This window comes from Phyllobates terribilis, unplaced genomic scaffold (assembly GCF_046119375.1).
Source record: "Phyllobates terribilis strain yellow unplaced genomic scaffold, ASM4611937v1 Scaffold_52__1_contigs__length_9100884, whole genome shotgun sequence".
NCBI lineage: Eukaryota > Metazoa > Chordata > Amphibia > Anura > Dendrobatidae > Phyllobates > Phyllobates terribilis.
In genome coordinates, this window is record NW_027362812.1 from 125,710 (window position 1) to 147,906 (window position 22,197).

Here is a 22,197-nt window from a genome sequence, read left to right on the forward strand (position 1 = left end):
CATTAAGGCGGGGGGTGGGGTGGAACGAGCAGCTGTCTACCCTTAGCAGGAGGGCTCCTGATTACATACCTCTCCTGCTGCTGCTGCTGCTGGCTGTCCAGCAGCAGACTGAAGGTGGCTGCTGCTGTGCACAGGTATATAAAGGCTCAGAGCCTATTATGACACGCGCAGCCAGCGTTCCATTGCCACATTCCATCTACTGCAGGCAGGATACCTGGCTGGCTGAATGTCGCTGAGAAGCTCACAGAGACCGCCATAAGCAACAGTTTAACAGAATGCCACAGACTAATCAACCAAACTTTTTGGGTTGGGTTCTCTTTTATAGTCTGCAGGCATTATATGAAAGAAGTCAGTGTTCCAGCAGAGGGAGACAACGTTTCAGAAAAGGCATTGTAGCAAACCAAAAAAGAAATTTTAAGCGCAGCAGAGTAACCAGCGCACATACCTGTTAGCTCAGGTGAGTTTAAAAGGCTGCTGTTGATAACAAGGGCATTTGCTAAATAGATGGTGTGTGTGCAACAATATACTGAAAGGTCAATTATATTGTGCAGCTTATCTCACCACCTGTAGTTATTTAGGTGAAAGCTCCAAAATGCTTGCCTAATATGTCTGTTTATCCAAAAGGAAGTAAAAAGGGAGAGCTAGAAAGATAGCATTGCATCACATTACATGGCAATGCAATGCACAGTTGCTGAAGTTGAACCAAAATGAGCTTGTAATCTGGCTTCTGCAACTTTGAACATGAAAAATCCAATGAGGAGAAGAAAAGCAAAGCCAAAGAGTCCATCCCAAAATCCGACAAACAAGCAAAATGAACAAAAAACATTGAATTCAATTCTTTCTGATTTTAGAAACTGCATTAAAGAAGGGGTGCACCGGTCCTGGAGATACTGCAATACCAGGTCAATGCGTGGAGTGGACAGAGCAAGCTCTTTTTCCATCTCCCTGTTCTAAAAATCCATTTAATATATGGTCCCCAGATAGGGGACGTATCAGATATTAAACTGATAAGAACAGATACTACACTTGATCTTAGCCAAAAGGCCGAGAAGCGATAACCAGAATTGGTTTCAAACTACGGAGCCACCCAAGGATCCTGAAAAGTCCATTTGTGGAGATGAGCTCCTGGACTCCCGTTAAGAAGACATGTTGTCAACCTCTAGATCCCTTACATGCCTGCACTTTTCGGCTTGCTGCTGCTGCAATCCACGCGTTTTAGATCTGCATAACTCCACCTCTTTAAACACAGCACCTTCACCCCCTGCTGTTCCCACCCGCCTCAACACCGTTGGAAGGGAGGAGAACCAATTAAGGCGGGGGGTGGGGTGGAACGAGCAGCTGTCTACCCTTAGCAGGAGGGCTCCTGATTACATACCTCTCCTGCTGCTGCTGCTGCTGGCTGTCCAGCAGCAGACTGAAGGTGGCTGCTGCTGTGCACAGGTATATAAAGGCTCAGAGCCTATTATGACACGCGCAGCCAGCGTTCCATTGCCACATTCCATCTACTGCAGGCAGGATACCTGGCTGGCTGAATGTCGCTGAGAAGCTCACAGAGACCGCCATAAGCAACAGTTTAACAGAATGCCACAGACTAATCAACCAAACTTTTTGGGTTGGGTTCTCTTTTATAGTCTGCAGGCATTAAATGAAAGAAGTCAGTGTTCCAGCAGAGGGAGACAACGTTTCAGAAAAGGCATTGTAGCAAACCAAAAAAGAAATTTTAAGCGCAGCAGAGTAACCAGCGCACATACCTGTTAGCTCAGGTGAGTTTAAAAGGCTGCTGTTGATAACAAGGGCATTTGCTAAATAGATGGTGTGTGTGCAACAATATACTGAAAGGTCAATTATATTGTGCAGCTTATCTCACCACCTGTAGTTATTTAGGTGAAAGCTCCAAAATGCTTGCCTAATATGTCTGTTTATCCAAAAGGAAGTAAAAAGGGAGAGCTAGAAAGATAGCATTGCATCACATTACATGGCAATGCAATGCACAGTTGCTGAAGTTGAACCAAAATGAGCTTGTAATCTGGCTTCTGCAACTTTGAACATGAAAAATCCAATGAGGAGAAGAAAAGCAAAGCCAAAGAGTCCATCCCAAAATCCGACAAACAAGCAAAATGAACAAAAAACATTGAATTCAATTCTTTCTGATTTTAGAAACTGCATTAAAGAAGGGGTGCACCGGTCCTGGAGATACTGCAATACCAGGTCAATGCGTGGAGTGGACAGAGCAAGCTCTTTTTCCATCTCCCTGTTCTAAAAATCCATTTAATATATGGTCCCCAGATAGGGGACGTATCAGATATTAAACTGATAAGAACAGATACTACACTTGATCTTAGCCAAAAGGCCGAGAAGCGATAACCAGAATTGGTTTCAAACTACGGAGCCACCCAAGGATCCTGAAAAGTCCATTTGTGGAGATGAGCTCCTGGACTCCCGTTAAGAAGACATGTTGTCAACCTCTAGATCCCTTACATGCCTGCACTTTTCGGCTTGCTGCTGCTGCAATCCACGCGTTTTAGATCTGCATAACTCCACCTCTTTAAACACAGCACCTTCACCCCCTGCTGTTCCCACCCGCCTCAACACCGTTGGAAGGGAGGAGAACCAATTAAGGCGGGGGGTGGGGTGGAACGAGCAGCTGTCTACCCTTAGCAGGAGGGCTCCTGATTACATACCTCTCCTGCTGCTGCTGCTGCTGCTGGCTGTCCAGCAGCAGACTGAAGGTGGCTGCTGCTGTGCACAGGTATATAAAGGCTCAGAGCCTATTATGACACGCGCAGCCAGCGTTCCATTGCCACATTCCATCTACTGCAGGCAGGATACCTGGCTGGCTGAATGTCGCTGAGAAGCTCACAGAGACCGCCATAAGCAACAGTTTAACAGAATGCCACAGACTAATCAACCAAACTTTTTGGGTTGGGTTCTCTTTTATAGTCTGCAGGCATTAAATGAAAGAAGTCAGTGTTCCAGCAGAGGGAGACAACGTTTCAGAAAAGGCATTGTAGCAAACCAAAAAAGAAATTTTAAGCGCAGCAGAGTAACCAGCGCACATACCTGTTAGCTCAGGTGAGTTTAAAAGGCTGCTGTTGATAACAAGGGCATTTGCTAAATAGATGGTGTGTGTGCAACAATATACTGAAAGGTCAATTATATTGTGCAGCTTATCTCACCACCTGTAGTTATTTAGGTGAAAGCTCCAAAATGCTTGCCTAATATGTCTGTTTATCCAAAAGGAAGTAAAAAGGAAGAGCTAGAAAGATAGCATTGCATCACATTACATGGCAATGCAATGCACAGTTGCTGAAGTTGAACCAAAATGAGCTTGTAATCTGGCTTCTGCAACTTTGAACATGAAAAATCCAATGAGGAGAAGAAAAGCAAAGCCAAAGAGTCCATCCCAAAATCCGACAAACAAGCAAAATGAACAAAAAACATTGAATTCAATTCTTTCTGATTTTAGAAACTGCATTAAAGAAGGGGTGCACCGGTCCTGGAGATACTGCAATACCAGGTCAATGCGTGGAGTGGACAGAGCAAGCTCTTTTTCCATCTCCCTGTTCTAAAAATCCATTTAATATATGGTCCCCAGATAGGGGACGTATCAGATATTAAACTGATAAGAACAGATACTACACTTGATCTTAGCCAAAAGGCCGAGAAGCGATAACCAGAATTGGTTTCAAACTACGGAGCCACCCAAGGATCCTGAAAAGTCCATTTGTGGAGATGAGCTCCTGGACTCCCGTTAAGAAGACATGTTGTCAACCTCTAGATCCCTTACATGCCTGCACTTTTCAGCTTGCTGCTGCTGCAATCCACGCGTTTTAGATCTGCATAACTCCACCTCTTTAAACACAGCACCTTCACCCCCTGCTGTTCCCACCCGCCTCAACACCGTTGGAAGGGAGGAGAACCAATTAAGGCGGGGGGTGGGGTGGAACGAGCAGCTGTCTACCCTTAGCAGGAGGGCTCCTGATTACATACCTCTCCTGCTGCTGCTGCTGCTGGCTGTCCAGCAGCAGACTGAAGGTGGCTGCTGCTGTGCACAGGTATATAAAGGCTCAGAGCCTATTATGACACGCGCAGCCAGCGTTCCATTGCCACATTCCATCTACTGCAGGCAGGATACCTGGCTGGCTGAATGTCGCTGAGAAGCTCACAGAGACCGCCATAAGCAACAGTTTAACAGAATGCCACAGACTAATCAACCAAACTTTTTGGGTTGGGTTCTCTTTTATAGTCTGCAGGCATTAAATGAAAGAAGTCAGTGTTCCAGCAGAGGGAGACAACGTTTCAGAAAAGGCATTGTAGCAAACCAAAAAAGAAATTTTAAGCGCAGCAGAGTAACCAGCGCACATACCTGTTAGCTCAGGTGAGTTTAAAAGGCTGCTGTTGATAACAAGGGCATTTGCTAAATAGATGGTGTGTGTGCAACAATATACTGAAAGGTCAATTATATTGTGCAGCTTATCTCACCACCTGTAGTTATTTAGGTGAAAGCTCCAAAATGCTTGCCTAATATGTCTGTTTATCCAAAAGGAAGTAAAAAGGGAGAGCTAGAAAGATAGCATTGCATCACATTACATGGCAATGCAATGCACAGTTGCTGAAGTTGAACCAAAATGAGCTTGTAATCTGGCTTCTGCAACTTTGAACATGAAAAATCCAATGAGGAGAAGAAAAGCAAAGCCAAAGAGTCCATCCCAAAATCCGACAAACAAGCAAAATGAACAAAAAACATTGAATTCAATTCTTTCTGATTTTAGAAACTGCATTAAAGAAGGGGTGCACCGGTCCTGGAGATACTGCAATACCAGGTCAATGCGTGGAGTGGACAGAGCAAGCTCTTTTTCCATCTCCCTGTTCTAAAAATCCATTTAATATATGGTCCCCAGATAGGGGACGTATCAGATATTAAACTGATAAGAACAGATACTACACTTGATCTTAGCCAAAAGGCCGAGAAGCGATAACCAGAATTGGTTTCAAACTACGGAGCCACCCAAGGATCCTGAAAAGTCCATTTGTGGAGATGAGCTCCTGGACTCCCGTTAAGAAGACATGTTGTCAAGCTCTAGATCCCTTACATGCCTGCACTTTTCGGCTTGCTGCTGCTGCAATCCACGCGTTTTAGATCTGCATAACTCCACCTCTTTAAACACAGCACCTTCACCCCCTGCTGTTCCCACCCGCCTCAACACCGTTGGAAGGGAGGAGAACCAATTAAGGCGGGGGGTGGGGTGGAACGAGCAGCTGTCTACCCTTAGCAGGAGGGCTCCTGATTACATACCTTTCCTGCTGCTGCTGCTGCTGGCTGTCCAGCAGCAGACTGAAGGTGGCTGCTGCTGTGCACAGGTATATAAAGGCTCAGAGCCTATTATGACACGCGCAGCCAGCGTTCCATTGCCACATTCCATCTACTGCAGGCAGGATACCTGGCTGGCTGAATGTCGCTGAGAAGCTCACAGAGACCGCCATAAGCAACAGTTTAACAGAATGCCACAGACTAATCAACCAAACTTTTTGGGTTGGGTTCTCTTTTATAGTCTGCAGGCATTAAATGAAAGAAGTCAGTGTTCCAGCAGAGGGAGACAACGTTTCAGAAAAGGCATTGTAGCAAACCAAAAAAGAAATTTTAAGCGCAGCAGAGTAACCAGCGCACATACCTGTTAGCTCAGGTGAGTTTAAAAGGCTGCTGTTGATAACAAGGGCATTTGCTAAATAGATGGTGTGTGTGCAACAATATACTGAAAGGTCAATTATATTGTGCAGCTTATCTCACCACCTGTAGTTATTTAGGTGAAAGCTCCAAAATGCTTGCCTAATATGTCTGTTTATCCAAAAGGAAGTAAAAAGGGAGAGCTAGAAAGATAGCATTGCATCACATTACATGGCAATGCAATGCACAGTTGCTGAAGTTGAACCAAAATGAGCTTGTAATCTGGCTTCTGCAACTTTGAACATGAAAAATCCAATGAGGAGAAGAAAAGCAAAGCCAAAGAGTCCATCCCAAAATCCGACAAACAAGCAAAATGAACAAAAAACATTGAATTCAATTCTTTCTGATTTTAGAAACTGCATTAAAGAAGGGGTGCACCGGTCCTGGAGATACTGCAATACCAGGTCAATGCGTGGAGTGGACAGAGCAAGCTCTTTTTCCATCTCCCTGTTCTAAAAATCCATTTAATATATGGTCCCCAGATAGGGGACGTATCAGATATTAAACTGATAAGAACAGATACTACACTTGATCTTAGCCAAAAGGCCGAGAAGCGATAACCAGAATTGGTTTCAAACTACGGAGCCACCCAAGGATCCTGAAAAGTCCATTTGTGGAGATGAGCTCCTGGACTCCCGTTAAGAAGACATGTTGTCAACCTCTAGATCCCTTACATGCCTGCACTTTTCGGCTTGCTGCTGCTGCAATCCACGCGTTTTAGATCTGCATAACTCCACCTCTTTAAACACAGCACCTTCACCCCCTGCTGTTCCCACCCGCCTCAACACCGTTGGAAGGGAGGAGAACCAATTAAGGCGGGGGGTGGGGTGGAACGAGCAGCTGTCTACCCTTAGCAGGAGGGCTCCTGATTACATACCTCTCCTGCTGCTGCTGCTGGCTGTCCAGCAGCAGACTGAAGGTGGCTGCTGCTGTGCACAGGTATATAAAGGCTCAGAGCCTATTATGACACGCGCAGCCAGCGTTCCATTGCCACATTCCATCTACTGCAGGCAGGATACCTGGCTGGCTGAATGTCGCTGAGAAGCTCACAGAGACCGCCATAAGCAACAGTTTAACAGAATGCCACAGACTAATCAACCAAACTTTTTGGGTTGGGTTCTCTTTTATAGTCTGCAGGCATTAAATGAAAGAAGTCAGTGTTCCAGCAGAGGGAGACAACGTTTCAGAAAAGGCATTGTAGCAAACCAAAAAAGAAATTTTAAGCGCAGCAGAGTAACCAGCGCACATACCTGTTAGCTCAGGTGAGTTTAAAAGGCTGCTGTTGATAACAAGGGCATTTGCTAAATAGATGGTGTGTGTGCAACAATATACTGAAAGGTCAATTATATTGTGCAGCTTATCTCACCACCTGTAGTTATTTAGGTGAAAGCTCCAAAATGCTTGCCTAATATGTCTGTTTATCCAAAAGGAAGTAAAAAGGGAGAGCTAGAAAGATAGCATTGCATCACATTACATGGCAATGCAATGCACAGTTGCTGAAGTTGAACCAAAATGAGCTTGTAATCTGGCTTCTGCAACTTTGAACATGAAAAATCCAATGAGGAGAAGAAAAGCAAAGCCAAAGAGTCCATCCCAAAATCCGACAAACAAGCAAAATGAACAAAAAACATTGAATTCAATTCTTTCTGATTTTAGAAACTGCATTAAAGAAGGGGTGCACCGGTCCTGGAGATACTGCAATACCAGGTCAATGCGTGGAGTGGACAGAGCAAGCTCTTTTTCCATCTCCCTGTTCTAAAAATCCATTTAATATATGGTCCCCAGATAGGGGACGTATCAGATATTAAACTGATAAGAACAGATACTACACTTGATCTTAGCCAAAAGGCCGAGAAGCGATAACCAGAATTGGTTTCAAACTACGGAGCCACCCAAGGATCCTGAAAAGTCCATTTGTGGAGATGAGCTCCTGGACTCCCGTTAAGAAGACATGTTGTCAACCTCTAGATCCCTTACATGCCTGCACTTTTCGGCTTGCTGCTGCTGCAATCCACGCGTTTTAGATCTGCATAACTCCACCTCTTTAAACACAGCACCTTCACCCCCTGCTGTTCCCACCCGCCTCAACACCGTTGGAAGGGAGGAGAACCAATTAAGGCGGGGGGTGGGGTGGAACGAGCAGCTGTCTACCCTTAGCAGGAGGGCTCCTGATTACATACCTCTCCTGCTGCTGCTGCTGGCTGTCCAGCAGCAGACTGAAGGTGGCTGCTGCTGTGCACAGGTATATAAAGGCTCAGAGCCTATTATGACACGCGCAGCCAGCGTTCCATTGCCACATTCCATCTACTGCAGGCAGGATACCTGGCTGGCTGAATGTCGCTGAGAAGCTCACAGAGACCGCCATAAGCAACAGTTTAACAGAATGCCACAGACTAATCAACCAAACTTTTTGGGTTGGGTTCTCTTTTATAGTCTGCAGGCATTAAATGAAAGAAGTCAGTGTTCCAGCAGAGGGAGACAACGTTTCAGAAAAGGCATTGTAGCAAACCAAAAAAGAAATTTTAAGCGCAGCAGAGTAACCAGCGCACATACCTGTTAGCTCAGGTGAGTTTAAAAGGCTGCTGTTGATAACAAGGGCATTTGCTAAATAGATGGTGTGTGTGCAACAATATACTGAAAGGTCAATTATATTGTGCAGCTTATCTCACCACCTGTAGTTATTTAGGTGAAAGCTCCAAAATGCTTGCCTAATATGTCTGTTTATCCAAAAGGAAGTAAAAAGGGAGAGCTAGAAAGATAGCATTGCATCACATTACATGGCAATGCAATGCACAGTTGCTGAAGTTGAACCAAAATGAGCTTGTAATCTGGCTTCTGCAACTTTGAACATGAAAAATCCAATGAGGAGAAGAAAAGCAAAGCCAAAGAGTCCATCCCAAAATCCGACAAACAAGCAAAATGAACAAAAAACATTGAATTCAATTCTTTCTGATTTTAGAAACTGCATTAAAGAAGGGGTGCACCGGTCCTGGAGATACTGCAATACCAGGTCAATGCGTGGAGTGGACAGAGCAAGCTCTTTTTCCATCTCCCTGTTCTAAAAATCCATTTAATATATGGTCCCCAGATAGGGGACGTATCAGATATTAAACTGATAAGAACAGATACTACACTTGATCTTAGCCAAAAGGCCGAGAAGCGATAACCAGAATTGGTTTCAAACTACGGAGCCACCCAAGGATCCTGAAAAGTCCATTTGTGGAGATGAGCTCCTGGACTCCCGTTAAGAAGACATGTTGTCAACCTCTAGATCCCTTACATGCCTGCACTTTTCGGCTTGCTGCTGCTGCAATCCACGCGTTTTAGATCTGCATAACTCCACCTCTTTAAACACAGCACCTTCACCCCCTGCTGTTCCCACCCGCCTCAACACCGTTGGAAGGGAGGAGAACCAATTAAGGCGGGGGGTGGGGTGGAACGAGCAGCTGTCTACCCTTAGCAGGAGGGCTCCTGATTACATACCTCTCCTGCTGCTGCTGCTGCTGGCTGTCCAGCAGCAGACTGAAGGTGGCTGCTGCTGTGCACAGGTATATAAAGGCTCAGAGCCTATTATGACACGCGCAGCCAGCGTTCCATTGCCACATTCCATCTACTGCAGGCAGGATACCTGGCTGGCTGAATGTCGCTGAGAAGCTCACAGAGACCGCCATAAGCAACAGTTTAACAGAATGCCACAGACTAATCAACCAAACTTTTTGGGTTGGGTTCTCTTTTATAGTCTGCAGGCATTAAATGAAAGAAGTCAGTGCTCCAGCAGAGGGAGACAACGTTTCAGAAAAGGCATTGTAGCAAACCAAAAAAGAAATTTTAAGCGCAGCAGAGTAACCAGCGCACATACCTGTTAGCTCAGGTGAGTTTAAAAGGCTGCTGTTGATAACAAGGGCATTTGCTAAATAGATGGTGTGTGTGCAACAATATACTGAAAGGTCAATTATATTGTGCAGCTTATCTCACCACCTGTAGTTATTTAGGTGAAAGCTCCAAAATGCTTGCCTAATATGTCTGTTTATCCAAAAGGAAGTAAAAAGGGAGAGCTAGAAAGATAGCATTGCATCACATTACATGGCAATGCAATGCACAGTTGCTGAAGTTGAACCAAAATGAGCTTGTAATCTGGCTTCTGCAACTTTGAACATGAAGAATCCAATGAGGAGAAGAAAAGCAAAGCCAAAGAGTCCATCCCAAAATCCGACAAACAAGCAAAATGAACAAAAAACATTGAATTCAATTCTTTCTGATTTTAGAAACTGCATTAAAGAAGGGGTGCACCGGTCCTGGAGATACTGCAATACCAGGTCAATGCGTGGAGTGGACAGAGCAAGCTCTTTTTCCATCTCCCTGTTCTAAAAATCCATTTAATATATGGTCCCCAGATAGGGGACGTATCAGATATTAAACTGATAAGAACAGATACTACACTTGATCTTAGCCAAAAGGCCGAGAAGCGATAACCAGAATTGGTTTCAAACTACGGAGCCACCCAAGGATCCTGAAAAGTCCATTTGTGGAGATGAGCTCCTGGACTCCCGTTAAGAAGACATGTTGTCAACCTCTAGATCCCTTACATGCCTGCACTTTTCGGCTTGCTGCTGCTGCAATCCACGCGTTTTAGATCTGCATAACTCCACCTCTTTAAACACAGCACCTTCACCCCCTGCTGTTCCCACCCGCCTCAACACCGTTGGAAGGGAGGAGAACCAATTAAGGCGGGGGTGGGGTGGAACGAGCAGCTGTCTACCCTTAGCAGGAGGGCTCCTGATTACATACCTCTCCTGCTGCTGCTGCTGCTGGCTGTCCAGCAGCAGACTGAAGGTGGCTGCTGCTGTGCACAGGTATATAAAGGCTCAGAGCCTATTATGACACGCGCAGCCAGCGTTCCATTGCCACATTCCATCTACTGCAGGCAGGATACCTGGCTGGCTGAATGTCGCTGAGAAGCTCACAGAGACCGCCATAAGCAACAGTTTAACAGAATGCCACAGACTAATCAACCAAACTTTTTGGGTTGGGTTCTCTTTTATAGTCTGCAGGCATTAAATGAAAGAAGTCAGTGTTCCAGCAGAGGGAGACAACGTTTCAGAAAAGGCATTGTAGCAAACCAAAAAAGAAATTTTAAGCGCAGCAGAGAAACCAGCGCACATACCTGTTAGCTCAGGTGAGTTTAAAAGGCTGCTGTTGATAACAAGGGCATTTGCTAAATAGATGGTGTGTGTGCAACAATATACTGAAAGGTCAATTATATTGTGCAGCTGATCTCACCACCTGTAGTTATTTAGGTGAAAGCTCCAAAATGCTTGCCTAATATGTCTGTTTATCCAAAAGGAAGTAAAAAGGGAGAGCTAGAAAGATAGCATTGCATCACATTACATGGCAATGCAATGCACAGTTGCTGAAGTTGAACCAAAATGAGCTTGTAATCTGGCTTCTGCAACTTTGAACATGAAAAATCCAATGAGGAGAAGAAAAGCAAAGCCAAAGAGTCCATCCCAAAATCCGACAAACAAGCAAAATGAACAAAAAACATTGAATTCAATTCTTTCTGATTTTAGAAACTGCATTAAAGAAGGGGTGCACCGGTCCTGGAGATACTGCAATACCAGGTCAATGCGTGGAGTGGACAGAGCAAGCTCTTTTTCCATCTCCCTGTTCTAAAAATCCATTTAATATATGGTCCCCAGATAGGGGACGTATCAGATATTAAACTGATAAGAACAGATACTACACTTGATCTTAGCCAAAAGGCCGAGAAGCGATAACCAGAATTGGTTTCAAACTACGGAGCCACCCAAGGATCCTGAAAAGTCCATTTGTGGAGATGAGCTCCTGGACTCCCGTTAAGAAGACATGTTGTCAACCTCTAGATCCCTTACATGCCTGCACTTTTCGGCTTGCTGCTGCTGCAATCCACGCGTTTTAGATCTGCATAACTCCACCTCTTTAAACACAGCACCTTCACCCCCTGCTGTTCCCACCCGCCTCAACACCGTTGGAAGGGAGGAGAACCAATTAAGGCGGGGGGTGGGGTGGAACGAGCAGCTGTCTACCCTTAGCAGGAGGGCTCCTGATTACATACCTCTCCTGCTGCTGCTGCTGCTGGCTGTCCAGCAGCAGACTGAAGGTGGCTGCTGCTGTGCACAGGTATATAAAGGCTCAGAGCCTATTATGACACGCGCAGCCAGCGTTCCATTGCCACATTCCATCTACTGCAGGCAGGATACCTGGCTGGCTGAATGTCGCTGAGAAGCTCACAGAGACCGCCATAAGCAACAGTTTAACAGAATGCCACAGACTAATCAACCAAACTTTTTGGGTTGGGTTCTCTTTTATAGTCTGCAGGCATTAAATGAAAGAAGTCAGTGTTCCAGCAGAGGGAGACAACGTTTCAGAAAAGGCATTGTAGCAAACCAAAAAAGAAATTTTAAGCGCAGCAGAGTAACCAGCGCACATACCTGTTAGCTCAGGTGAGTTTAAAAGGCTGCTGTTGATAACAAGGGCATTTGCTAAATAGATGGTGTGTGTGCAACAATATACTGAAAGGTCAATTATATTGTGCAGCTTATCTCACCACCTGTAGTTATTTAGGTGAAAGCTCCAAAATGCTTGCCTAATATGTCTGTTTATCCAAAAGGAAGTAAAAAGGGAGAGCTAGAAAGATAGCATTGCATCACATTACATGGCAATGCAATGCACAGTTGCTGAAGTTGAACCAAAATGAGCTTGTAATCTGGCTTCTGCAACTTTGAACATGAAAAATCCAATGAGGAGAAGAAAAGCAAAGCCAAAGAGTCCATCCCAAAATCCGACAAACAAGCAAAATGAACAAAAAACATTGAATTCAATTCTTTCTGATTTTAGAAACTGCATTAAAGAAGGGGTGCACCGGTCCTGGAGATACTGCAATACCAGGTCAATGCGTGGAGTGGACAGAGCAAGCTCTTTTTCCATCTCCCTGTTCTAAAAATCCATTTAATATATGGTCCCCAGATAGGGGACGTATCAGATATTAAACTGATAAGAACAGATACTACACTTGATCTTAGCCAAAAGGCCGAGAAGCGATAACCAGAATTGGTTTCAAACTACGGAGCCACCCAAGGATCCTGAAAAGTCCATTTGTGGAGATGAGCTCCTGGACTCCCGTTAAGAAGACATGTTGTCAACCTCTAGATCCCTTACATGCCTGCACTTTTCGGCTTGCTGCTGCTGCAATCCACGCATTTTAGATCTGCATAACTCCACCTCTTTAAACACAGCACCTTCACCCCCTGCTGTTCCCACCCGCCTCAACACCGTTGGAAGGGAGGAGAACCAATTAAGGCGGGGGGTGGGGTGGAACGAGCAGCTGTCTACCCTTAGCAGGAGGGCTCCTGATTACATACCTCTCCTGCTGCTGCTGCTGGCTGTCCAGCAGCAGACTGAAGGTGGCTGCTGCTTTGCACAGGTATATAAAGGCTCAGAGCCTATTATGACACGCGCAGCCAGCGTTCCATTGCCACATTCCATCTACTGCAGGCAGGATACCTGGCTGGCTGAATGTCGCTGAGAAGCTCACAGAGACCGCCATAAGCAACAGTTTAACAGAATGCCACAGACTAATCAACCAAACTTTTTGGGTTGGGTTCTCTTTTATAGTCTGCAGGCATTAAATGAAAGAAGTCAGTGTTCCAGCAGAGGGAGACAACGTTTCAGAAAAGGCATTGTAGCAAACCAAAAAAGAAATTTTAAGCGCAGCAGAGTAACCAGCGCACATACCTGTTAGCTCAGGTGAGTTTAAAAGGCTGCTGTTGATAACAAGGGCATTTGCTAAATAGATGGTGTGTGTGCAACAATATACTGAAAGGTCAATTATATTGTGCAGCTTATCTCACCACCTGTAGTTATTTAGGTGAAAGCTCCAAAATGCTTGCCTAATATGTCTGTTTATCCAAAAGGAAGTAAAAAGGGAGAGCTAGAAAGATAGCATTGCATCACATTACATGGCAATGCAATGCACAGTTGCTGAAGTTGAACCAAAATGAGCTTGTAATCTGGCTTCTGCAACTTTGAACATGAAAAATCCAATGAGGAGAAGAAAAGCAAAGCCAAAGAGTCCATCCCAAAATCCGACAAACAAGCAAAATGAACAAAAAACATTGAATTCAATTCTTTCTGATTTTAGAAACTGCATTAAAGAAGGGGTGCACCGGTCCTGGAGATACTGCAATACCAGGTCAATGCGTGGAGTGGACAGAGCAAGCTCTTTTTCCATCTCCCTGTTCTAAAAATCCATTTAATATATGGTCCCCAGATAGGGGACGTATCAGATATTAAACTGATAAGAACAGATACTACACTTGATCTTAGCCAAAAGGCCGAGAAGCGATAACCAGAATTGGTTTCAAACTACGGAGCCACCCAAGGATCCTGAAAAGTCCATTTGTGGAGATGAGCTCCTGGACTCCCGTTAAGAAGACATGTTGTCAACCTCTAGATCCCTTACATGCCTGCACTTTTCGGCTTGCTGCTGCTGCAATCCACGCGTTTTAGATCTGCATAACTCCACCTCTTTAAACACAGCACCTTCACCCCCTGCTGTTCCCACCCGCCTCAACACCGTTGGAAGGGAGGAGAACCAATTAAGGCGGGGGGTGGGGTGGAACGAGCAGCTGTCTACCCTTAGCAGGAGGGCTCCTGATTACATACCTCTCCTGCTGCTGCTGCTGCTGGCTGTCCAGCAGCAGACTGAAGGTGGCTGCTGCTGTGCACAGGTATATAAAGGCTCAGAGCCTATTATGACACGCGCAGCCAGCGTTCCATTGCCACATTCCATCTACTGCAGGCAGGATACCTGGCTGGCTGAATGTCGCTGAGAAGCTCACAGAGACCGCCATAAGCAACAGTTTAACAGAATGCCACAGACTAATCAACCAAACTTTTTGGGTTGGGTTCTCTTTTATAGTCTGCAGGCATTAAATGAAAGAAGTCAGTGTTCCAGCAGAGGGAGACAACGTTTCAGAAAAGGCATTGTAGCAAACCAAAAAAGAAATTTTAAGCGCAGCAGAGTAACCAGCGCACATACCTGTTAGCTCAGGTGAGTTTAAAAGGCTGCTGTTGATAACAAGGGCATTTGCTAAATAGATGGTGTGTGTGCAACAATATACTGAAAGGTCAATTATATTGTGCAGCTTATCTCACCACCTGTAGTTATTTAGGTGAAAGCTCCAAAATGCTTGCCTAATATGTCTGTTTATCCAAAAGGAAGTAAAAAGGGAGAGCTAGAAAGATAGCATTGCATCACATTACATGGCAATGCAATGCACAGTTGCTGAAGTTGAACCAAAATGAGCTTGTAATCTGGCTTCTGCAACTTTGAACATGAAAAATCCAATGAGGAGAAGAAAAGCAAAGCCAAAGAGTCCATCCCAAAATCCGACAAACAAGCAAAATGAACAAAAAACATTGAATTCAATTCTTTCTGATTTTAGAAACTGCATTAAAGAAGGGGTGCACCGGTCCTGGAGATACTGCAATACCAGGTCAATGCGTGGAGTGGACAGAGCAAGCTCTTTTTCCATCTCCCTGTTCTAAAAATCCATTTAATATATGGTCCCCAGATAGGGGACGTATCAGATATTAAACTGATAAGAACAGATACTACACTTGATCTTAGCCAAAAGGCCGAGAAGCGATAACCAGAATTGGTTTCAAACTACGGAGCCACCCAAGGATCCTGAAAAGTCCATTTGTGGAGATGAGCTCCTGGACTCCCGTTAAGAAGACATGTTGTCAACCTCTAGATCCCTTACATGCCTGCACTTTTCGGCTTGCTGCTGCTGCAATCCACGCGTTTTAGATCTGCATAACTCCACCTCTTTAAACACAGCACCTTCACCCCCTGCTGTTCCCACCCGCCTCAACACCGTTGGAAGGGAGGAGAACCAATTAAGGCGGGGGTGGGGTGGAACGAGCAGCTGTCTACCCTTAGCAGGAGGGCTCCTGATTACATACCTCTCCTGCTGCTGCTGCTGCTGGCTGTCCAGCAGCAGACTGAAGGTGGCTGCTGCTGTGCACAGGTATATAAAGGCTCAGAGCCTATTATGACACGCGCAGCCAGCGTTCCATTGCCACATTCCATCTACTGCAGGCAGGATACCTGGCTGGCTGAATGTCGCTGAGAAGCTCACAGAGACCGCCATAAGCAACAGTTTAACAGAATGCCACAGACTAATCAACCAAACTTTTTGGGTTGGGTTCTCTTTTATAGTCTGCAGGCATTAAATGAAAGAAGTCAGTGTTCCAGCAGAGGGAGACAACGTTTCAGAAAAGGCATTGTAGCAAACCAAAAAAGAAATTTTAAGCGCAGCAGAGAAACCAGCGCACATACCTGTTAGCTCAGGTGAGTTTAAAAGGCTGCTGTTGATAACAAGGGCATTTGCTAAATAGATGGTGTGTGTGCAACAATATACTGAAAGGTCAATTATATTGTGCAGCTGATCTCACCACCTGTAGTTATTTAGGTGAAAGCTCCAAAATGCTTGCCTAATATGTCTGTTTATCCAAAAGGAAGTAAAAAGGGAGAGCTAGAAAGATAGCATTGCATCACATTACATGGCAATGCAATGCACAGTTGCTGAAGTTGAACCAAAATGAGCTTGTAATCTGGCTTCTGCAACTTTGAACATGAAAAATCCAATGAGGAGAAGAAAAGCAAAGCCAAAGAGTCCATCCCAAAATCCGACAAACAAGCAAAATGAACAAAAAACATTGAATTCAATTCTTTCTGATTTTAGAAACTGCATTAAAGAAGGGGTGCACCGGTCCTGGAGATACTGCAATACCAGGTCAATGCGTGGAGTGGACAGAGCAAGCTCTTTTTCCATCTCCCTGTTCTAAAAATCCATTTAATATATGGTCCCCAGATAGGGGACGTATCAGATATTAAACTGATAAGAACAGATACTACACTTGATCTTAGCCAAAAGGCCGAGAAGCGATAACCAGAATTGGTTTCAAACTACGGAGCCACCCAAGGATCCTGAAAAGTCCATTTGTGGAGATGAGCTCCTGGACTCCCGTTAAGAAGACATGTTGTCAACCTCTAGATCCCTTACATGCCTGCACTTTTCGGCTTGCTGCTGCTGCAATCCACGCGTTTTAGATCTGCATAACTCCACCTCTTTAAACACAGCACCTTCACCCCCTGCTGTTCCCACCCGCCTCAACACCGTTGGAAGGGAGGAGAACCAATTAAGGCGGGGGGTGGGGTGGAACGAGCAGCTGTCTACCCTTAGCAGGAGGGCTCCTGATTACATACCTCTCCTGCTGCTGCTGCTGCTGGCTGTCCAGCAGCAGACTGAAGGTGGCTGCTGCTGTGCACAGGTATATAAAGGCTCAGAGCCTATTATGACACGCGCAGCCAGCGTTCCATTGCCACATTCCATCTACTGCAGGCAGGATACCTGGCTGGCTGAATGTCGCTGAGAAGCTCACAGAGACCGCCATAAGCAACAGTTTAACAGAATGCCACAGACTAATCAACCAAACTTTTTGGGTTGGGTTCTCTTTTATAGTCTGCAGGCATTAAATGAAAGAAGTCAGTGTTCCAGCAGAGGGAGACAACGTTTCAGAAAAGGCATTGTAGCAAACCAAAAAAGAAATTTTAAGCGCAGCAGAGTAACCAGCGCACATACCTGTTAGCTCAGGTGAGTTTAAAAGGCTGCTGTTGATAACAAGGGCATTTGCTAAATAGATGGTGTGTGTGCAACAATATACTGAAAGGTCAATTATATTGTGCAGCTTATCTCACCACCTGTAGTTATTTAGGTGAAAGCTCCAAAATGCTTGCCTAATATGTCTGTTTATCCAAAAGGAAGTAAAAAGGGAGAGCTAGAAAGATAGCATTGCATCACATTACATGGCAATGCAATGCACAGTTGCTGAAGTTGAACCAAAATGAGCTTGTAATCTGGCTTCTGCAACTTTGAACATGAAAAATCCAATGAGGAGAAGAAAAGCAAAGCCAAAGAGTCCATCCCAAAATCCGACAAACAAGCAAAATGAACAAAAAACATTGAATTCAATTCTTTCTGATTTTAGAAACTGCATTAAAGAAGGGGTGCACCGGTCCTGGAGATACTGCAATACCAGGTCAATGCGTGGAGTGGACAGAGCAAGCTCTTTTTCCATCTCCCTGTTCTAAAAATCCATTTAATATATGGTCCCCAGATAGGGGACGTATCAGATATTAAACTGATAAGAACAGATACTACACTTGATCTTAGCCAAAAGGCCGAGAAGCGATAACCAGAATTGGTTTCAAACTACGGAGCCACCCAAGGATCCTGAAAAGTCCATTTGTGGAGATGAGCTCCTGGACTCCCGTTAAGAAGACATGTTGTCAACCTCTAGATCCCTTACATGCCTGCACTTTTCGGCTTGCTGCTGCTGCAATCCACGCGTTTTAGATCTGCATAACTCCACCTCTTTAAACACAGCACCTTCACCCCCTGCTGTTCCCACCCGCCTCAACACCGTTGGAAGGGAGGAGAACCAATTAAGGCGGGGGGTGGGGTGGAACGAGCAGCTGTCTACCCTTAGCAGGAGGGCTCCTGATTACATACCTCTCCTGCTGCTGCTGCTGCTGGCTGTCCAGCAGCAGACTGAAGGTGGCTGCTGCTGTGCACAGGTATATAAAGGCTCAGAGCCTATTATGACACGCGCAGCCAGCGTTCCATTGCCACATTCCATCTACTGCAGGCAGGATACCTGGCTGGCTGAATGTCGCTGAGAAGCTCACAGAGACCGCCATAAGCAACAGTTTAACAGAATGCCACAGACTAATCAACCAAACTTTTTGGGTTGGGTTCTCTTTTATAGTCTGCAGGCATTAAATGAAAGAAGTCAGTGTTCCAGCAGAGGGAGACAACGTTTCAGAAAAGGCATTGTAGCAAACCAAAAAAGAAATTTTAAGCGCAGCAGAGTAACCAGCGCACATACCTGTTAGCTCAGGTGAGTTTAAAAGGCTGCTGTTGATAACAAGGGCATTTGCTAAATAGATGGTGTGTGTGCAACAATATACTGAAAGGTCAATTATATTGTGCAGCTTATCTCACCACCTGTAGTTATTTAGGTGAAAGCTCCAAAATGCTTGCCTAATATGTCTGTTTATCCAAAAGGAAGTAAAAAGGGAGAGCTAGAAAGATAGCATTGCATCACATTACATGGCAATGCAATGCACAGTTGCTGAAGTTGAACCAAAATGAGCTTGTAATCTGGCTTCTGCAACTTTGAACATGAAAAATCCAATGAGGAGAAGAAAAGCAAAGCCAAAGAGTCCATCCCAAAATCCGACAAACAAGCAAAATGAACAAAAAACATTGAATTCAATTCTTTCTGATTTTAGAAACTGCATTAAAGAAGGGGTGCACCGGTCCTGGAGATACTGCAATACCAGGTCAATGCGTGGAGTGGACAGAGCAAGCTCTTTTTCCATCTCCCTGTTCTAAAAATCCATTTAATATATGGTCCCCAGATAGGGGACGTATCAGATATTAAACTGATAAGAACAGATACTACACTTGATCTTAGCCAAAAGGCCGAGAAGCGATAACCAGAATTGGTTTCAAACTACGGAGCCACCCAAGGATCCTGAAAAGTCCATTTGTGGAGATGAGCTCCTGGACTCCCGTTAAGAAGACATGTTGTCAACCTCTAGATCCCTTACATGCCTGCACTTTTCGGCTTGCTGCTGCTGCAATCCACGCGTTTTAGATCTGCATAACTCCACCTCTTTAAACACAGCACCTTCACCCCCTGCTGTTCCCACCCGCCTCAACACCGTTGGAAGGGAGGAGAACCAATTAAGGCGGGGGTGGGGTGGAACGAGCAGCTGTCTACCCTTAGCAGGAGGGCTCCTGATTACATACCTCTCCTGCTGCTGCTGCTGCTGGCTGTCCAGCAGCAGACTGAAGGTGGCTGCTGCTGTGCACAGGTATATAAAGGCTCAGAGCCTATTATGACACGCGCAGCCAGCGTTCCATTGCCACATTCCATCTACTGCAGGCAGGATACCTGGCTGGCTGAATGTCGCTGAGAAGCTCACAGAGACCGCCATAAGCAACAGTTTAACAGAATGCCACAGACTAATCAACCAAACTTTTTGGGTTGGGTTCTCTTTTATAGTCTGCAGGCATTAAATGAAAGAAGTCAGTGTTCCAGCAGAGGGAGACAACGTTTCAGAAAAGGCATTGTAGCAAACCAAAAAAGAAATTTTAAGCGCAGCAGAGTAACCAGCGCACATACCTGTTAGCTCAGGTGAGTTTAAAAGGCTGCTGTTGATAACAAGGGCATTTGCTAAATAGATGGTGTGTGTGCAACAATATACTGAAAGGTCAATTATATTGTGCAGCTGATCTCACCACCTGTAGTTATTTAGGTGAAAGCTCCAAAATGCTTGCCTAATATGTCTGTTTATCCAAAAGGAAGTAAAAAGGGAGAGCTAGAAAGATAGCATTGCATCACATTACATGGCAATGCAATGCACAGTTGCTGAAGTTGAACCAAAATGAGCTTGTAATCTGGCTTCTGCAACTTTGAACATGAAAAATCCAATGAGGAGAAGAAAAGCAAAGCCAAAGAGTCCATCCCAAAATCCGACAAACAAGCAAAATGAACAAAAAACATTGAATTCAATTCTTTCTGATTTTAGAAACTGCATTAAAGAAGGGGTGCACCGGTCCTGGAGATACTGCAATACCAGGTCAATGCGTGGAGTGGACAGAGCAAGCTCTTTTTCCATCTCCCTGTTCTAAAAATCCATTTAATATATGGTCCCCAGATAGGGGACGTATCAGATATTAAACTGATAAGAACAGATACTACACTTGATCTTAGCCAAAAGGCCGAGAAGCGATAACCAGAATTGGTTTCAAACTACGGAGCCACCCAAGGATCCTGAAAAGTCCATTTGTGGAGATGAGCTCCTGGACTCCCGTTAAGAAGACATGTTGTCAACCTCTAGATCCCTTACATGCCTGCACTTTTCGGCTTGCTGCTGCTGCAATCCACGCGTTTTAGATCTGCATAACTCCACCTCTTTAAACACAGCACCTTCACCCCCTGCTGTTCCCACCCGCCTCAACACCGTTGGAAGGGAGGAGAACCAATTAAGGCGGGGGGTGGGGTGGAACGAGCAGCTGTCTACCCTTAGCAGGAGGGCTCCTGATTACATACCTCTCCTGCTGCTGCTGCTGGCTGTCCAGCAGCAGACTGAAGGTGGCTGCTGCTGTGCACAGGTATATAAAGGCTCAGAGCCTATTATGACACGCGCAGCCAGCGTTCCATTGCCACATTCCATCTACTGCAGGCAGGGTACCTGGCTGGCTGAATGTCGCTGAGAAGCTCACAGAGACCGCCATAAGCAACAGTTTAACAGAATGCCACAGACTAATCAACCAAACTTTTTGGGTTGGGTTCTCTTTTATAGTCTGCAGGCATTAAATGAAAGAAGTCAGTGTTCCAGCAGAGGGAGACAACGTTTCAGAAAAGGCATTGTAGCAAACCAAAAAAGAAATTTTAAGCGCAGCAGAGTAACCAGCGCACATACCTGTTAGCTCAGGTGAGTTTAAAAGGCTGCTGTTGATAACAAGGGCATTTGCTAAATAGATGGTGTGTGTGCAACAATATACTGAAAGGTCAATTATATTGTGCAGCTTATCTCACCACCTGTAGTTATTTAGGTGAAAGCTCCAAAATGCTTGCCTAATATGTCTGTTTATCCAAAAGGAAGTAAAAAGGGAGAGCTAGAAAGATAGCATTGCATCACATTACATGGCAATGCAATGCACAGTTGCTGAAGTTGAACCAAAATGAGCTTGTAATCTGGCTTCTGCAACTTTGAACATGAAAAATCCAATGAGGAGAAGAAAAGCAAAGCCAAAGAGTCCATCCCAAAATCCGACAAACAAGCAAAATGAACAAAAAACATTGAATTCAATTCTTTCTGATTTTAGAAACTGCATTAAAGAAGGGGTGCACCGGTCCTGGAGATACTGCAATACCAGGTCAATGCGTGGAGTGGACAGAGCAAGCTCTTTTTCCATCTCCCTGTTCTAAAAATCCATTTAATATATGGTCCCCAGATAGGGGACGTATCAGATATTAAACTGATAAGAACAGATACTACACTTGATCTTAGCCAAAAGGCCGAGAAGCGATAACCAGAATTGGTTTCAAACTACGGAGCCACCCAAGGATCCTGAAAAGTCCATTTGTGGAGATGAGCTCCTGGACTCCCGTTAAGAAGACATGTTGTCAACCTCTAGATCCCTTACATGCCTGCACTTTTCGGCTTGCTGCTGCTGCAATCCACGCGTTTTAGATCTGCATAACTCCACCTCTTTAAACACAGCACCTTCACCCCCTGCTGTTCCCACCCGCCTCAACACCGTTGGAAGGGAGGAGAACCAATTAAG

The 22,197-nt window shown here is 45.0% G+C and overlaps 17 non-coding genes across 17 annotated transcripts; all 17 read right to left on the reverse strand.

Moving 5' to 3' along the window:
• Positions 1-865: 865 nt before the first annotated feature.
• On the reverse strand, positions 866-1,056 carry LOC141191765 (U2 spliceosomal RNA). Its single transcript, XR_012265470.1, has one exon. It is a non-coding gene; the product is annotated as a U2 spliceosomal RNA (small nuclear RNA).
• A 1,115-nt stretch (positions 1,057-2,171) lies between these two features.
• Positions 2,172-2,362, reverse strand: LOC141191767 (U2 spliceosomal RNA). The gene has a single exon (XR_012265471.1). It is a non-coding gene; the product is annotated as a U2 spliceosomal RNA (small nuclear RNA).
• A 1,118-nt stretch (positions 2,363-3,480) lies between these two features.
• Positions 3,481-3,671, reverse strand: LOC141191768 (U2 spliceosomal RNA). The gene has a single exon (XR_012265472.1). It is a non-coding gene; the product is annotated as a U2 spliceosomal RNA (small nuclear RNA).
• Positions 3,672-4,786: 1,115 nt separating this feature from the next.
• On the reverse strand, positions 4,787-4,977 carry LOC141191769 (U2 spliceosomal RNA). Its single transcript, XR_012265473.1, has one exon. It is a non-coding gene; the product is annotated as a U2 spliceosomal RNA (small nuclear RNA).
• Positions 4,978-6,092: 1,115 nt separating this feature from the next.
• Positions 6,093-6,283, reverse strand: LOC141191770 (U2 spliceosomal RNA). The gene has a single exon (XR_012265474.1). It is a non-coding gene; the product is annotated as a U2 spliceosomal RNA (small nuclear RNA).
• Positions 6,284-7,395: 1,112 nt separating this feature from the next.
• On the reverse strand, positions 7,396-7,586 carry LOC141191771 (U2 spliceosomal RNA). Its single transcript, XR_012265475.1, has one exon. It is a non-coding gene; the product is annotated as a U2 spliceosomal RNA (small nuclear RNA).
• A 1,112-nt stretch (positions 7,587-8,698) lies between these two features.
• LOC141191773 (U2 spliceosomal RNA) lies at positions 8,699-8,889 on the reverse strand. The gene has a single exon (XR_012265477.1). It is a non-coding gene; the product is annotated as a U2 spliceosomal RNA (small nuclear RNA).
• Positions 8,890-10,004: 1,115 nt separating this feature from the next.
• On the reverse strand, positions 10,005-10,195 carry LOC141191774 (U2 spliceosomal RNA). Its single transcript, XR_012265478.1, has one exon. It is a non-coding gene; the product is annotated as a U2 spliceosomal RNA (small nuclear RNA).
• Positions 10,196-11,309: 1,114 nt separating this feature from the next.
• LOC141191775 (U2 spliceosomal RNA) lies at positions 11,310-11,500 on the reverse strand. Its single transcript, XR_012265479.1, has one exon. It is a non-coding gene; the product is annotated as a U2 spliceosomal RNA (small nuclear RNA).
• A 1,115-nt stretch (positions 11,501-12,615) lies between these two features.
• LOC141191776 (U2 spliceosomal RNA) lies at positions 12,616-12,806 on the reverse strand. The gene has a single exon (XR_012265480.1). It is a non-coding gene; the product is annotated as a U2 spliceosomal RNA (small nuclear RNA).
• A 1,112-nt stretch (positions 12,807-13,918) lies between these two features.
• Positions 13,919-14,109, reverse strand: LOC141191777 (U2 spliceosomal RNA). Its single transcript, XR_012265481.1, has one exon. It is a non-coding gene; the product is annotated as a U2 spliceosomal RNA (small nuclear RNA).
• Positions 14,110-15,224: 1,115 nt separating this feature from the next.
• On the reverse strand, positions 15,225-15,415 carry LOC141191778 (U2 spliceosomal RNA). The gene has a single exon (XR_012265482.1). It is a non-coding gene; the product is annotated as a U2 spliceosomal RNA (small nuclear RNA).
• A 1,114-nt stretch (positions 15,416-16,529) lies between these two features.
• Positions 16,530-16,720, reverse strand: LOC141191779 (U2 spliceosomal RNA). The gene has a single exon (XR_012265483.1). It is a non-coding gene; the product is annotated as a U2 spliceosomal RNA (small nuclear RNA).
• A 1,115-nt stretch (positions 16,721-17,835) lies between these two features.
• Positions 17,836-18,026, reverse strand: LOC141191780 (U2 spliceosomal RNA). The gene has a single exon (XR_012265484.1). It is a non-coding gene; the product is annotated as a U2 spliceosomal RNA (small nuclear RNA).
• Positions 18,027-19,141: 1,115 nt separating this feature from the next.
• Positions 19,142-19,332, reverse strand: LOC141191781 (U2 spliceosomal RNA). The gene has a single exon (XR_012265485.1). It is a non-coding gene; the product is annotated as a U2 spliceosomal RNA (small nuclear RNA).
• Positions 19,333-20,446: 1,114 nt separating this feature from the next.
• LOC141191783 (U2 spliceosomal RNA) lies at positions 20,447-20,637 on the reverse strand. The gene has a single exon (XR_012265486.1). It is a non-coding gene; the product is annotated as a U2 spliceosomal RNA (small nuclear RNA).
• A 1,112-nt stretch (positions 20,638-21,749) lies between these two features.
• On the reverse strand, positions 21,750-21,940 carry LOC141191785 (U2 spliceosomal RNA). Its single transcript, XR_012265488.1, has one exon. It is a non-coding gene; the product is annotated as a U2 spliceosomal RNA (small nuclear RNA).
• Positions 21,941-22,197: the final 257 nt, after the last annotated feature.